Genomic DNA, 16,322 nt, shown 5'->3' on the forward strand with positions numbered 1-16,322 from the left:
CTCACAGAGCTATGCAACTGTCACCACAGTCAGTGTTAAACCATTGTCACTACCCCAAAAAGACAGCTGACCTGCACTCACAGTCACTTCCCATCTCCCCCAACCACTGCAGCCCCTGGTAACCACCACCTTATTTCTTGTCTCAGTGGATTTGTCTGTTTTGAGTACTTCATATACACAACTCATGTAATATGTAGTCTTTTGCATCTGGCTTCTTTCACTGGGCATAATGTTTCAAGATCCACTGGTGTTATCACCTATATGCATATTTCATTTCTTTTTACTGCTGAGTGATACTACATTGTACGACTATTCTGTATTAATTTGTTCACCAGATGATTCAACACTTGGGTTGTTTTCACTTTTGGCTTTATTCATAATGCTGCTAAGAGTATTGGTGTCCAAATTTTCTGCGTGCAGAAAATTTTCATTTCTTGATATATAAGATTAGGATTGCTGAGTCACAGGCTATCTCTATGTTTAGACATTTGAAGAGCAGCCAACTTGTTTTCCAAAGCAGCTATTCTAAATTCCTACCAGCAGAGCACAAGGTTCCTGCTTCTGCATACCTCACTGACACCTGCCTTCTCTGTTCTTTGTACAGCCATTCTGGACAGTGAGGAGGGGCATCTCAATGTAGTTTTGGATGTCATTTCCATGGTGGCTAAACATTTTGGACATCTTTTCCTGTGTTTATGGGCCACTTGTACATCTTCTTTAGAGAAAAGTCTATTCATAGCTTTTGACAATTACTTGGGTTGTCATTTTACTAATGTAAGAGTTTATTATATATTTTAGGTACAAGTCCCTTATCAGACATATAATTTGAAATTTTTTTCTCCCATTCTGTGGTCTTTTGTCGAAAATTTTGTTTTGCCTCAAGGATCATAAATTCACAGAATTTATGTCATTGTGTGGTAGTGAAGGGGGAAATTAAATATTTAAATAAAAGCCTACCCAGGATCCCTCTAAGACCAAGTGCACATGTCCAACAAGCCCAATAACAAAACACCTGTCCCTTTGTGCTAACCCCCGTCTTTGCTGCCTTTGTAACTGATGGCCTTACAATGCAATTTGAGATGTTCAGATTCCTTCAGCAAACCATGATGTCACCCAACCCTCCAATCATATGTGCCAAATCTGCCTATTACCTCACTGCTCACTTTCCCTTTAAAAGCCCTGAAACACCACTGGGCAGGGCACTGGCTCTTTGGGAGAGATCCTAGTCAGAAGCCCACCAGTGAAATAAACTGCCTCCTACACCTCCTCGGTACTGTTCTTCCCATGTTTGTTCTGTTTTCTGTAACATTTCTTGATTCTCTGACCAGGAAGACCATGCTGACTGCTTAGGTCACCTGCTGAGACCTGGTGGCCAAAGCAGGGACTTCTCTAGGTTCCTCAATGGGAAAGCATGCCCTCCAGACTTTCTTGGAGTCCCCTTGACAGGCCAGGACTGGAAGCCCCTGCTTGGTGCTAATGATTTTCATCAGACCCAAAGAGGGGGAAAGGACACAGTCAGGTCAGGTCTTTGGATAAGGTAAAACCCCAAAGGGGTGCCCTAGTCAGTCTGTTAGTCTGTTAGTGTGTTAGTCAGGCTTTCCCAGATCCAGGCAGAAGGAGATCCCCATAACCCCTCATTAGCTGCTAATTAAAGCCACCTGTGAGGAATGAGGGTCAGCATATTTGACCTCTGACTGCCAGCTGAATTGACTGTATAACTGTTAGTGATGGATGGCAAAAGCGGTAAGCCATTCCATCTGTGCTCCACAGAGAAAGGCCCTCTGGACCTCAGAAAATCATGAAATTTTGGGGTCCCCCACTCCACCTCAGAATCCCTCCCCCAAAGCCACCATTGTTACCGCTGGCCCCTGTGCCTGACACTAATTACACAGGGCCCCTAGTGCCTGACCTCTTGCACCTGGTCAGTGGTACCCATCATGTCCTCCAAGATCTAAAATTGGGAAATGATTGTTGGCTCTGTGTGTCCCTTGCAGCCCTCTCTTACTGTGTCTTAGGGCTGACTGTAAATGGCACCAAACCTTAACTCTACCTCTATACCTGGTCCCTTACTCCAGCCCCACCTAACAGAGATATAAGGGAATGCCACATTCCTCCTGGGTTTCTCTGCAAAACCAAATGTCTCAGCTGACTGTGTAGATGTTCTTTCTGCCTCAGGTTCCCTGATGGCTTCTCATGGAACTTTCTTTATTTGCTCTGATGGAGTTCAGCAGGTGTTTTTGAGCATAAAAATGAGTCTCTGTGTACTTACCTACCTCGTGCCTGACCTCTGTGTCTACTCAGGTCAACAGAGTCCCACATATGTCCACCAGCCCCAACAAAACACATTACTGCTAATATTGGTCGGGATAGCAATAGCCTAGAGTCTAAGTCTCAGTGCCACTGCCTTAGATGTGGGCTAGTAACAGTACTTACTATTGGGCATCCAGATAGAAGATGATTTTTATAGCAGTGCAAGGAGCACTCAACACACTCCAAGACCAAATTGACTCCTTGGCTGCAGTAGCCCTCCAAAACCACAGAGCTTTAGACCTTTTCACTGCTCAACAGGGAGGCACTTGTTTGTTCTTAGAGGAATAATGTTGCTACTATGCTAATAAGTCTGGTGTTAGAGAAAGTGCCCCCAATTGTGACAGCAAATAAATCAGCAGGCCCAAGACAGGCAGATGGGTTCCTACTGGTGAAGTTCCTTGGAAAACTGGGAGCTCCATTAGGGCTACTATCAGGTCTCCTCATACTGTTAATAGGACTTTGCTTATTAAATTGGCTCACCTTCTTTATTACAAAACAAATACACAATATTAGTCTCCAAGTGACCCTCAGGTCCAGTACCTCCTATACAGCCCTAAATGTCAACTTCTCTGAATATGATTTTTCCAATTAACTAATAGAGGGGGAAATGAAGGCGGAAATTAAATTTTTAAGTAAAAGCCTGCTCAGGATGCCTGCTAAGACCAAGTGCACATATCCAGCGGCCGGAAAACAGAACAGTTCTCCCTTTATGTAAACCCTTATCTTTGCTGCCTTTGTAACTGATGGCCTTACAGTGTAACTTGGTATGTTCAAACTCCTTCAGCAACTCATGTCAGCCAACCCTCTAATCATATGTGCCAAATCTGCTTATGTACCTCACTGCTCATTTTCCCTTTAAAAGCCCTGAAACCCCACTGGGCAGAGCACTGACTCTTTGGGAGAGATCCTAGTCAGAAGCCCACCAATGAAATAAACTACCTCTTACACCTCCTCAGTGCTTCTTCCCATGTTTGATTTTCTATAACAGTAGAAATAGGAGAAATATAAACTGAAAGGGAGGCAATAAAATTGAGATTTTAAAATTGTACTCTACAAAAAAAAAAAAAAAAAAAAAAAGTAGCTTCAGGACACAAAAATTACTCAAGCATTTTCTCTTCCAGGAAACTCACTCAAAAAACTTTCTAAAGGTCTTAAAGACAGAACAGGGTCATAAATTGGGCTCTGGATTTGTCCTTTTCACCTGTATTGCACTTCCTTCATCATCAAGGAAGCAGCAATATTAAAAGGGAACAAACTTCAAACACATGTAAATGGTTTGCATTCTTAGCCTTTCCGGTGTATAACCTGACAGAAAGTGGAAACGTAACCAGCCTGGGTCTGAAATAAAGAATTTAACCCACCCTGAGACAGGAGATTGGGACAAGGCAAAACTGGCTGGGGAAGTAGCTGTGACTTGTTAGTTACAAAATCCCAGGACACATTCACAGAACAGTTCCAAAATCACTGCACGTGGACTTCCTGAGAGAACTTGAACAGTTTTTTAATAGAATAGCCTAGAACTGATGTCAGCCTGAGGAATGGATGATAACAAAAATAGACAGTACCCACTAAGCGTTTGTTATCTGCCTCTTCACGATAGCCCGCCCTCACACTGTATGGCGGACTTCTTTTCCTACTTTCATTTGACCCAAACTCACTCTGCAGAGCCTTTCTTTTCCAACCTTAAATAAAACTTTGTAACCATTTGCACTTGTTATGACAGAAGGAACCTAGAAATCACCTCCAAAAGGAGGCTTCAGCACTCCAAAGCCTGGTAACAACCCTATTAAAATAAGTTGGCAGATTTGCAAACTCTCATTTCAGATAGAGAATTTTCTGGACACATCAGTAAAAGAGACATGAGAAAAATTTATCAGAGGTAGATATAGTATACACTCAAGAGCAGGGTGTGGGTGCTCAGAGAAAGGAAGTACCAAACAGTTGGGAACTGGGTTTTCGTGGTTTTGGGGTGGTGGGAATCTGTGGAATTTGGTAATCTATAGTCTTAGTCCTGTCTAGTGGGTGAGAGAGGATGGTCACCCATGGTGGGATAATGGCACAATCAAATGGAAAATTCTAAAAGGTAATCTATTTACAGGGGAATGAAGACCATTGCAAGTAAAAAGGGAATGGGCAAAGCCATTTATAGGTGAAAGGAAGTTGTTCAGGTTTACTACATTTTGAGAGAGAAGAATAAATAAATAAACCAGGCTTCTTTTCTGAAGTTGTAGTTCTTTTTAAAAGGACAATTTTTAAAATCTCAATTTCTGCTGGATGTGCTAGCACATGCCTGTAATCATGCCTGAGCACTCAGGGGGCTGAGAATTATAGTCCGAGTTTGCAAGGGGAACAGTTTAGTACAGGACACATAATTTATAAGATTATTTTATAGTAGTCACCCAAAGGAGTGCAGTAGTCATACAAAGGAGTGCAGGAAATTGTCCACACACTAAAGACCAAAAGAATTCTGTTAAGGGCCTGGATCTCATGGCAATGTCCTGCATTAGTCCAGCTAAAGACCCAGAGCCTATCACAATGTCTCCCACCCCAAGTCCAACTGGAGGCCAAGGGCCCACAACAATGTCTCATGCAAGCAAGCCTGTTTCATGGATTTCCACTGGGAAGGTCCAAAGGTCAGCAGTGGAAGCTAGAAAGTTTGTGCCAGCAAGATGAAAGATCTGTGCCAGCAGGCTGAGGGATCTTCACTGGAGCTAGAAAGAGACGCTCAAGGTAAGAACCAGAGCTCTCTTGAAAAGTACCACAGCCATCCTCAGCAACAGCAAAGTTCCAAGTTCCTCCAATGATGAAAACAGTCGAGGTAATATCAGAAAGGCCAGCATGATAAGCTACTCCAGGAGTTTGAGCAGTGCACCATCTTCCTTTCCACAGCTAGGAAACAATGCTCAAAGTAAGGACCAGACTTCCCCTGTAATGATTGATACATTGTGTCAACTTGAGAATTAAGAAGTTTAGAAGCTTAACTAAGTGACTCAGCAGGGGCCCAGGGTCCTCACTTTGTAAACATCCTGAGCTTGTGGAAGAGGAAGGCACAGAGATGTGGGCAGACAGCCAGCATACAATATAAGGGAGAAAGAGGCTTGCTCTTCTCCCCTTTGGCTCTTGTTGCTTTTCTGTCTTCTGCTGCATTGAAATGTTGCCCCTGTGTCATGCCACCCTGCCTTGGAGCCAGCTGATTATGGACTGAAACCTCCACAAACTAAATAACTCTTTCTCTCTTTAATTTGGGTGTCAGGTATTTTGTCTCAGCAACAAGAGAAAAGTAACCAAGACATCACCCAAAGTGAACCACAACCATTCTCAGTGACAAGGTCCCAGGCTCTTCTGATGATGATAACAGCCAAGTTCATATCAGGAAAGCCAGCATGACAAGCTTCTCCCCCACTGAATAGTGCATCATCTTCCCCTCTGGAGTCAGGAAGCAATTTTCAAAGTAAGGACCAGAGCTCCCCCAAAGTGAACCACAGCCATCCTCAGTGACAGTGAGGTCCTGAGCTCCTTTGACAATGAGAACCGATGAGTTCATATAAGGAAAGCCAGCATGACAAGCTCCTCCAGGAGATCCAACTGGCCCAGGAGAACAAACAGCTCCATAACAGCACTTCTTCTTCAGTTCTCCTTTATATTTTGTTGGCAACAATCCTCAGGTGGGACCTCTACTCCCAGCAAGCACCACACTGGTTCACTTCAGCTGGGTGTTACAAGTTGAGCACCAGTTGTCAATCCACCACAAAGAGGCAGGAAGATTGCAGTAAGTTCGAGGCCAGCCTGGGCTACATAGTGAGTTCAAAGCCAGCGTGAACCATAGCGAGTCCTTGTCTCAAAAAAACAAAAACAAAAAGAAATCTCAATTTCCTTGTCTCCTTTCTACCTAGTTTTTAGTTCTTCTACCCTACCTCAGGAATGCACATCCTAGATTACCCATCTTGAAAATGCCTCCAATGCCCAATAAATATTCCCAGCTCCAGTTCCAGCTCCCACTCCAGCTCCAACTCATAGTGAATCTCATTTCTCTGAATGTTACCAAGTTTGGGGGTGCTAAAGTTTCCTTCCAGAGGTGATTTCTAGGTTCTTTCTGCCCTGAGAAAATAGTCAAGACAAATGGAAACAGTATCAAGGTTTTAAATTTAGTAAACTTAGGAAAGAAAAAGGGCTTTGCAGAATGAGTTTGGCCCAAGTAGAAGTAGAAAAATAAGTTTACTTTATAGGACAAAAGTGGGCTGCAGTGAAAAAAATCCAGTAGCAAGAGCTCAGTGGTGACTGTTCTTTTTCATATCTCCCATTTCTGAAGCTGGAGTTACATCTCAGCCATTCTATTGGAAACCTGCTTGAGCTCTTGAGAGAAGTCCATGTGCAGGGCTTTGGGATCTATTGTGCACATGTGTCCTGAGATTTTGCAATTAACAGATCAAGCCCACTTTCCCAGCCAGCTTGCCATACTCTAATCTCCTGCCTTACTCTAACACATAGTTTCCCCCAACCCCTTGCCCTATGAAACACAATTTATCTACTTTTTTCTCATTTTTCTTTCTCCATGTCCACACACTTTTGTGGCCTTAGGGTTTTTTCCATTTCAGACATTAAAGGCTCCCAAAGTTCCTAGAAAATGAGTGCTTATACATAAAAGCACCAAAGACAAGAAGAACTTGTGTTATCAGAACACAGGGTCATGTCCAACAATGAGAAAGAATGAAACATGGACAAAGGAGGTAGGGTATAAACAAATTTATTTGAAAGATATTAAAGCAAGAAAGTAAAAGATATAAAGGCAAGGAAGTAAAGTGCCTGCTCACCAGGAGAGGGTTCTGACTAGGACACCCAAAAAAAGCTCTTTGCGTAGGAGTTTTTAAGGGGCTTAGAAGGGAGCTCTACCTGTTGTGTGAGCAATGTAATCTCTACCCTATAGAAGACTACATACTTTTTATGGTCCAATCTATCACGTTTACACCATGCCTGTGTATGAGCCACATTCCTGTGAACCAATGGCCTGCCTGATCATGAACAGGGAAGATCCTGGACAGCCAAAGGACACCATACAGTTGTTTTTATAAGATCTCTGGAGAGTCCTAACATAGCAGACTCTATTTTGGACTTCCTGATTTCATTTTGGGGCTGCTGTCTTTACTGTCTAATAGAATCTTAACTCCTTTCTCATTGTAACACTTGTAACACTCTTCCCTCTAAGAAGAAATGAGAAGAGATGTTGAGAATATTCCCTCTGAGGTGCAGTAGCCTCGTTTGGTACTCCCTCAGTTCAAAATACCCTGTTCATGGTCATACCCTCCTCCTAGGAGACACATAAGGATAGAACCATCCAGTGTTTTCAGCAATGCTTCCCATGCCAGTTGCATGAAACCCAGTCCTGAGACACCATGGAGAAGGCCTGTCTTGGGGTGGTACCCAAGGGAAGCAATTTCTTTAATCACATACATTTTTGCATCCTAAAATCTTTGGATAAAAAGAGATGCTCTAAACTGCTCTTTTGATCTCTTCCTCTGCCCACCCAGGGCACAGGTTTGGTATGTCATGCCATGGCTCCCCTTTTGTGAGTAGGTGGGAACATTTCCAAAGCTATGCTGATTCAACTGGTCATTCAGGTGATAGGTGATGTTATCCTCGGGACCTGGAGAAATCTATGGGTTCAACCAAGAAGGAGCCTGCTGGCTTTCTTTCTTTCCCCCTCTACCTCCTCTCTCCCTTAAGAAAGCCTCAATCCCCTTCTTGCCCTATATCTCTAAATCAGGATTTCATCTGTCACAAACCTCAAATCCTTTAACTTTTTCTAATATTAGTTATCAGGGAGAGGCAGAAAACTGGAGGGTTGAGGGAACTCAGGAAATTTTTTTTATAACCAGGAATAGCTCCTAGAGTATCCCCCAGCCTCAGAGTGGGGAGGGGAAGTGCATGGTCTCTGAGTTTTTCCAGCCTATAGGAGAGGCCACAGGCCCACAGGAAGTGCATCACTTTAGTCCTTTTCAGGTGTCTACCATGACTTCCCTGAGTTCTAGTGATATAGAAGAAGGAAACTCCCAACCTGAAAGATATCTGGGAAAGTTCATGTTCTCTAAAATCAAAGAATGAATTTTAGGAACAACAGACGTTAACAGCAGAATATATTTATTGAGGAAAGGAAAGCTTCTGTCTGAGAAAGGATCAGAAGGGGGCTGGAGTGGGTTGCCCAGGGAACCTGTCTTTTCCAGGGATTTTTATAGAGCAAAGCCACAAAGTGAGGCAGGTCCAAGGTGGAAAACATGGGAACTCACTAGGTGGACATGAGGTGGGACAAAACTATGATCAGCCAATAAGATTACAAGTATAAAATTGATTAATTTGGGATCAAATGGGGAAGTGAGTCATGTAGCAAGTGGACATGAATACAGAACAGGGACTTTTCATGTAAGGGATTGGGTTAGTGACTCTTCCTGGCTATTTCACGGTGATTGACAACTATTTAGAATATCAATCCCTGATGTGCATTCCTAGGGAAGTATGTGGGCACATTTGTGAGATCCCATCTTTTCTCTCCTTTCTTTCCTTTCTTACTTTATGTCTCACCAGAAGTACACATGGAAGCCCTTAAAGGTCTATAGTACAATTTAAATAATTATAAGTAACTCAATGTCTCTCCACAAAAGATGACCTTGAGGTTACACTTTGCCGTGATCCATCTCCTTCCCATCTTTCTTTGGGTGCTTTTAGAATCTACTGACTGCTGCCTGAGTCACTCCCTTCAGTAGGCACTGGAACTAGAAGTGTTTCTATTTTCTTTCTCCCTCTACCATTTACTCATGGTAAGATACTGAGTTGCTGAGCTTTCTTGCCCCTGAGACCATTTCTTTGTGACTTGTCTGTCCACAAGGTGAGAGTCTTAAACCTATAATGAGGATGCTGAGCAAGAGTTCCTGTGGGCAACACACCATTGAAGGACAAAGTCTAACAGTTTAGTTTAATGATCTCTATGCAGTAAAGCCAATTAAAGGGAGACCAGAGGGAGGAAGCCACTTACCTGAAAGGATTTATCCTGCCCTGGGCAGGCACAGTGGATTCATCAGACACAGGACAGGCAGAGATAAAGTAATTAAAACGTTACTATGTGCGTTGGTATTGGGGAGAGGGTTGTTTTTGTTTATACAATGCTGGGTCTGGAAGCCAGGGCCTCACACATGCCAGGTAGTGTAGTCATATTTGAAATGGCACTTTGGGCTTTGAATTTAGTGACACTGTTTCTTAGCTTACCTATTTTCCACATTCTTTCAGTTATGAATCAATCAAATTAATGTGTGCTACATCACTAAGGCAAAATAGAGTCAAGGGCTAGGCGAAAGAATACTGGGCAGCAATACAAAAACATGTGTCTCTATATTTACAAAGCACTTGCACAGTCCAATGTGCACTGCCAGGAAAATTGCCTTTGTCATCATAACAAGCCTGCCAGACAGACAACAGGACACCCTGTCTGCCCCTCCGGATGAAGAAGAGATAAAGACAATCTGATGAGTAACCTGTGGGATGAAGTATTCTAGCTCACACTCAGAATGATTTTGATAGTTAGAAGAAAAAAAAAATTACTTTAATCCAACTGGAAGCTCTTGTTCTGTCTGGTTAAACTGTTGGGAACTTAGGGTCAAGAGGAGAAAGAAGGGAGGTAAGTGTTCTTCAAGCTAATCAGTAGCCTGATGGAGGGTGTGGGCCTACTGGGAAGGCTACATGTTGAGATAGAAAGTGATTGAATCAAAATCAATTCACCAGTATAAAAATGCCGTGAAGATATGTGAAAAAAGTCCAGTATAAGGCAGGAAATGCACATCATGAAACATTTTAATGATCTAAAAAGCTGTTTCAGTTCCTAACACAGGTAATGTTCAATTCCTGAGATGATGGATACACTAGGCACCCTGATCTGATAATTAAACATTATATAGATAGATAGATAGATAGATATAGATAGATAGATATAGATATAGATATAGATAGATATAGATATATGTTGAAAAGGCTGGGGCTAGGCATGCATCCCAGTGGTTAGAGCATGCACTAGCATATGCCAGGCCCTGGATTCTGTTCCAAGCATGTAAAAAAAATTCACACTGTGCCCCACAAATATGTACAATTATAACTGTCAATCAAAAATAAAAATATATTTAAAGTGTTTTAGGCCAGGCATGGTGGTACACACTTATAAACCCAGCACTTGGAAAGCTGAGGCACGAGCATCACTGCAAGTTCAAGGCCAGCCTAGACTACATAGTGAGTTCAGGTTGAGCCTGAACTACATAATGAGTCTCTTTCTCAATCAATCAATCAGTCATTCAATCAATCAATCAAGTTTCAGTTGTATAGTCAAATTAATATATATATTTTGTTCTTGAAAAAGTGGAAACACTAACTTTAATTCTAGTCAGTGGCTGAACATGTAGATAACTACATGATAGAAATTCTTCAGAGGGAGCCATTTTCCTTCATTTCTGAAATGAATCAGAGTTTTTCAGATGATGGGAGTTTATCATCCTGGAGCACAGTGGTGAAAACTGATGTCAAGCAGTTGCTGTCATGAGTTGTGTAAGGCTCTGGCCTCTGGAAGAAGGAAGGTTCCTTTTGGACAGGCAGTGCTCTCAGGTGTCTGCTGAATGGTGGCACCTTTCAAGGCTCTGGGCAGGGGTCCTAGCCCTTCCCCCAGCACGGACCTGTTATCATGTACACACAGTGCTTGCCAACTACTCACATCATGCTGGGCCACAGTGAGGGTCCTTCTAGCTTCGACTCTAGAAACCCATCCTACCACCAGGTTCTAGTGTGCTCCTTCTAGAGACATCTTCTAGGTTCTTGCTGCCCTGAACAAAAAAATTGGTCAAGACAAACAAAAAAGGTAGTAAGGTTTTGTATTTATTAAAGACAGAAAAAGAAATATTCTCTGCAGAGTGAGTGCAGGCCACTGAAGAAGCTCATAGTGCAGCAATGGCAAACCTTTTAGAGAAAGAGTCCCAAAATGTAACCAAAAACCTATGTTTTTATTGTAGTGTCAACATTGCAATTAAACCTGAATACTGAGGTTTTAAATTAGAAAAAAAACCTCTACATTAACGTCTTCTGTCTTCAAAGAATAACACAATAACACACATGCCATAGATTCACCACCAGTGTTGTAGTGGCTACCAACTTAATGGTGGTCATGTTTTGGCCTCAGGCAGACGTCAGATCTTGGCTGTCCTATCAAAAACTTACTTAAGTTTTTGTGAGAAGAACTGAAGATAGCACTTTTTGACTGGTATCAGATGCCAGGCTTTTAACTGATTTTCTGCATGTCACCTGGATCTCTATGACTGATAGATCACACCTACTTTCCCAGCCAGCTGGTCATGTCCTAATCTCCTGCCTTAACCCAAGTTCAATGATCCTGTGTGCAACAATCAACAGGAAAACCTGAAGCACGCCTGTCCTGTGATTGTTCTTTTGGAACTTTGATGGGCATGTGGGATTTGGACTCACTCTGCACAATGATATTCAAAGCAGCCAGTGATGTTTGCATTTGTACCTCCCACACAGTGTGAAAAAAGGAGTAAACCATGTACACTTGGTCTTTCTGAACTCTTAGGAATCATTAACCAGGTCTGTCTACTGTTGTCTTCTCTTAAGCATTAGATCACATAGTCTGCTTCTTATTTCAAGTAGCAGAGATCCACATGGGAGAAGTGCTTCTCTTTGTGGGACACGTTGTAGTAGGGAAGCCTGGCTTTCCAAGTGAAAGAAAGCTGGGCTCAGATCTTGGGATTTTAGCACCTTAGATGCATAGCATCCCTTCGATCTCTTGCCTTACTTAAATACTCTGGCTAATGCTCTGAATCTAAATCTCCAAGGTCCACAGTGGGTCCAGGTGTGAGAAGCAGTCTCTCAATGCTGGTCCAGTGGTGGCAATGGTAAATTAGGGTCAAATGGCCTTGCTAGCATTCTCCAAGTGCTCTGCAGGACAGTAACTTCAGAATCTTCAGTATGTCTTGCTAACCACACAGCTTTTGGGGACCACAGGGCCCACTCCACATTCCTGAGTTTGCAGCGGGCATCCAGCCCTGTGCAGAGGATTCTTCTCACAGTTCAAGTTTTAGAACCATGCTCATAAGGGGAAAAATATTAGCAGATAAGACCAAGCAGCTAGGAGATCCAGGAGCACTATGTCAGAAGGGAGTCTTCTTCATTCAACCAATCTTGCTTGCAGCAGCCCTTTGGTTTAACGAAAAAAGTCATTGTATTCACTTCCTTCTGACTTCTGGGTTGATGTAAGGAGAATTAATGTAAACACAGTGCCTAGTGGTCAATGAGGAATAGCTTTTCCTAATCATATCATTAAAAATCAAGGACCCCTTACTTTTCTTATAGTGTGCATTCCTCACCCCAACATGAAGTGTCTATGGAGTAAAAGGACCTTCCTGGTGTTATTATGGGATAGCAATACTGTATGCCAGCATACATTTTCTATAAGATTAATGTCAGCTGTATTCCAGAGATCCCTGATCCCAACAGAAAATAGATCAAATTCAATCATAGCCTTGCTATTTTAATTCTCAAAGACATTTCTTCTGCTTCATTAATGTTATTTTGAATATTTAGTGCTATAGTTTGGATCTTAAATGCTCCCCTGCAGTCCATGTGTTAAAGGTCTGGTCTCCAGTTTGACACTTTAGAAGGTGATGAAACCTTTAAGAGGTGGAGCCTAATAAGAAGGAAATTAAGTCACTCAGGACGTTCCTTTGAAGAGGATACTGGGACCCTGACCACTTTCTTTCCCTCTCCCTTTGGCTTCCTCACTATGAAGTGAGTGGTTTTGCTCTACTCTGATCTCCTGTCATGATGTACTACAGTAAAAACATTTTTTTTAATTTAGTTAGCTTATGAATAAGGCAGCTGGCCAAGTGTGGTGGTGCACACCTATAATCTTAGCACTCAGGAGGTTGAGGCAGGAGTATCATTGTGAATCTGAGTCCAGCCTGGGCTACATAGTGTGTTCAAGGCCAGCCTAAATGACAGAGGGAGACCCTATCTTAAAAAAATAAAAAATAAAAAAGCAGCTGCCTAGGGAAATGGCCTGAGTTGGAGCTGGGTGATCAGCCATATTTATAAGAATTAAAAATAGTCAGTGAATTAGGACTTCAAACCAAGAACAAACTTTCTCAGGCAACATAGAATGCCGCCCCTTCCTACTAAAGGGAGTTACAGTCCTTACTTATTAAGTTCCTGAGTTTTGAGGAATGTAAATGCAAAATAACTGTTTTTTCTTTAAAATCCTAGTTTCCTTTAAACCCTATACGCTGTACAACTGAGTTAGAGAGCCTGAGTTCCAATTAGTTGTTTTAAATCCACAGAGCTACTTGTGATAGTGCTATGGCAAGCAGAAATACCAAAATGACACCAAGGATTTGTAGGCAGATTTTGTTTATGATGATGATGGGTACTGATCAGGATTATTCCCAAAATATCAGGCCCTGAACTCAGGGAGGGAGGTTTTTATGGGGTCTGCAAGGGAAAACAGAGGCAGAGTGCCTGGTTGTCTTTGATTGGTTCTTACACTATGCACCATAGTGACCAGCTCTTTCTAAGAAACAAAAGTAACAGGAACTGTAACCGAAACTGTTACTTGGGCAACTAACAAACTGAAGTATACTGTGTGTAGAGGGGGCATTTTCTGATACAACAGGTGGCCCCTAAGCAACACAGCAATTCCCAAAAGAAGCTCTGGACTGAGTGGACACGTGACAACCCCCTCAAGACCCCTCCTGGAAATCCAGGAGCTATTTTTTCTCTCCTTACTTCCACTTAATACTCACCTACCTTCGTCCTTTTGTCTGTAAATTCACCCTTCAACTTCCTGAGACTATGATTTCAGTTTGTACAAAATTAACCATTTCCCTACTTCTCCACGGGTCTGAAAGCATCAGGGCCAACAAGTCATAAACTGAAACTAAGCCAGAATAAACTTCTTCTGTTTATAAGTTGATTATCTCCAATATTTATCATAATATTAAAAGCTAACAGAGATAGCATAAGTTCACTGTACAAAGTTCAGAAGGAACAGAATATATACAGTGAAAATCAGTTTTCCTCTATACCTTGCCCCTTAGCATCTTTACAGGTAGCCACTGCTAACATTTCTCAAGTATGTTTTTGTCCCCTTACACAAATGAGTAATACAACATATGCATTTTTTTCCTTCCAAATAATCTTTTTTTTAAAAAAAGATGGAGGTCTTGCTATTCTGCAGGCCTGGAACTTACAAACCTCCTGCCTGAGCTTCTGAATAGGTAGGGTTACAGGCATGCGGCATTACATCTGGCTTTGCATATAAATGTTAAAGATGTTTCACATCGGCACATAAAGTTGCTCCTTTATTCTTTCTGACTGTTGTATATTAATCTAGGGAATGGATGCACCATACTGTATTTAGCTTTTTCCTTATGGATGGAGATGTCAATTGTTTCCAATATTTCCATATTAAAAGTAATGCTGTACCTATGAAACTGCACAAACTTGATTATCTATCCTATGATAGCTCTAGAAATGGACTTGCTGGGCCAAAGGGCATGTGAATTACTCTAATATTCTCGAGTCCCTGTTCACCAGAAGCATTTTAAATACAGTAGTCTAATCTTTACAGTATCTAAAAATGAAAAACAACCTGGAAAACTGAAGTACAAAAGCACGCGCTCTCTCTCTCTCTCTCTTTTAATACTGGGTACTGACACAGGGCCTTCACACTGAACCCTTTTTATTTTGAGACAGGACCTCACTAAATTGCCCAAGCAGGACATGAGTTCGTGATCCTCCTACCTAAATCTCCCAGGCACTGGGATTACAGGCCTAGACCTAGACCTCGACCTCCATCACACCTAGACCTTCATATTTTCGTGTCTTCAGCACATAATCTGAAAATTGTGCTTTTGTAAGCAGAATGGAAAGTTTCCCTCCACTGTCTCAAAGTTTGCTGAAATAAACTGACAAGGTAGGACAATCGGCATTTTTTTTTTTTTTTTTTTTTTTTTTTTTTGTGGACTGGAACTCAATCCAGGTCCTCTCATTCCCAGCCCTTTTGAGATAAGATCTCACAAACTGCCAAACTACCCAGGCTGAGCGGAATTTGTGATCTTCCTGTCATATGCCACCACACCCAGCTCAGCATACAAATGTAGTACTGTGCAAAAGGTGAAAATCTCACGGGTGTAATCGTGCAACCATTTAACATCATTCAGAAACTAATATGCTGTACCTCTGCTTCTACCGGAGAGGAGGAGAATGTGGAAAACATGGTTTTTGAGACAGTGTAACTTGGAAGATTGTCTTTGACACTTGGATTAGCCCATCATGTGTAGCCATCATCATGGAAGGAATGAGAGGAAAGTACTTTCTTATGTGGTTATAGTTATATCTGCTTTTTCTGAGATAACGAGTGTTCAGGGTGAGGCCCGAAAGCATTTCTATACTCTATTGCAGTCTGGCCTTTTAAGCTTAGAAAGGGGAAAGTCCAGAAAGACTTTCCTTGCCTTTGCGGCAAGATGATAAATGTCTTTGAGGTCTTGCGGTTTTCTCTAGATCAAAATAGGGGTTTGGTGCTCTGAGCCCCAACACGCTCAAGCTCTGGACGCGGAGCCCTCAGTAATGGTCTTTCTTTGAATATGCAGGCAGGGCTTCCATGTTTTTTTCCAGCATGTAGGCTGCCACACTTCTCCGGACTCAGGCTTTGTGCTATTATTAAACTTGTTCCTGACTCGCTCCAGGCTCACTTCCTCCTAAGCTGACCACCGCTGCCGGAGTTCCTCCCGACTCTGGGGAGGTCAGCCCGGGCTGCGGCGGAGGGCGCGGGCTTGGCGGGAGCTGCGGCGCCGGCGCGCCCACCGTGAGGTCCACTCAGCTCGCGGTCCAGCGCGGCCGAGCCACCCACTAACGTGCCCTTGCCAAGGGGGTCAAAGGCACTGCTCTAGGCGACAGGCGGCGCACGGAAATTGCCACCC

This window comes from Chinchilla lanigera, unplaced genomic scaffold (genome assembly GCF_000276665.1).
Source record: "Chinchilla lanigera isolate Chin_1 unplaced genomic scaffold, ChiLan1.0 scaffold00038, whole genome shotgun sequence".
NCBI classification, from domain to species: domain Eukaryota; kingdom Metazoa; phylum Chordata; class Mammalia; order Rodentia; family Chinchillidae; genus Chinchilla; species Chinchilla lanigera.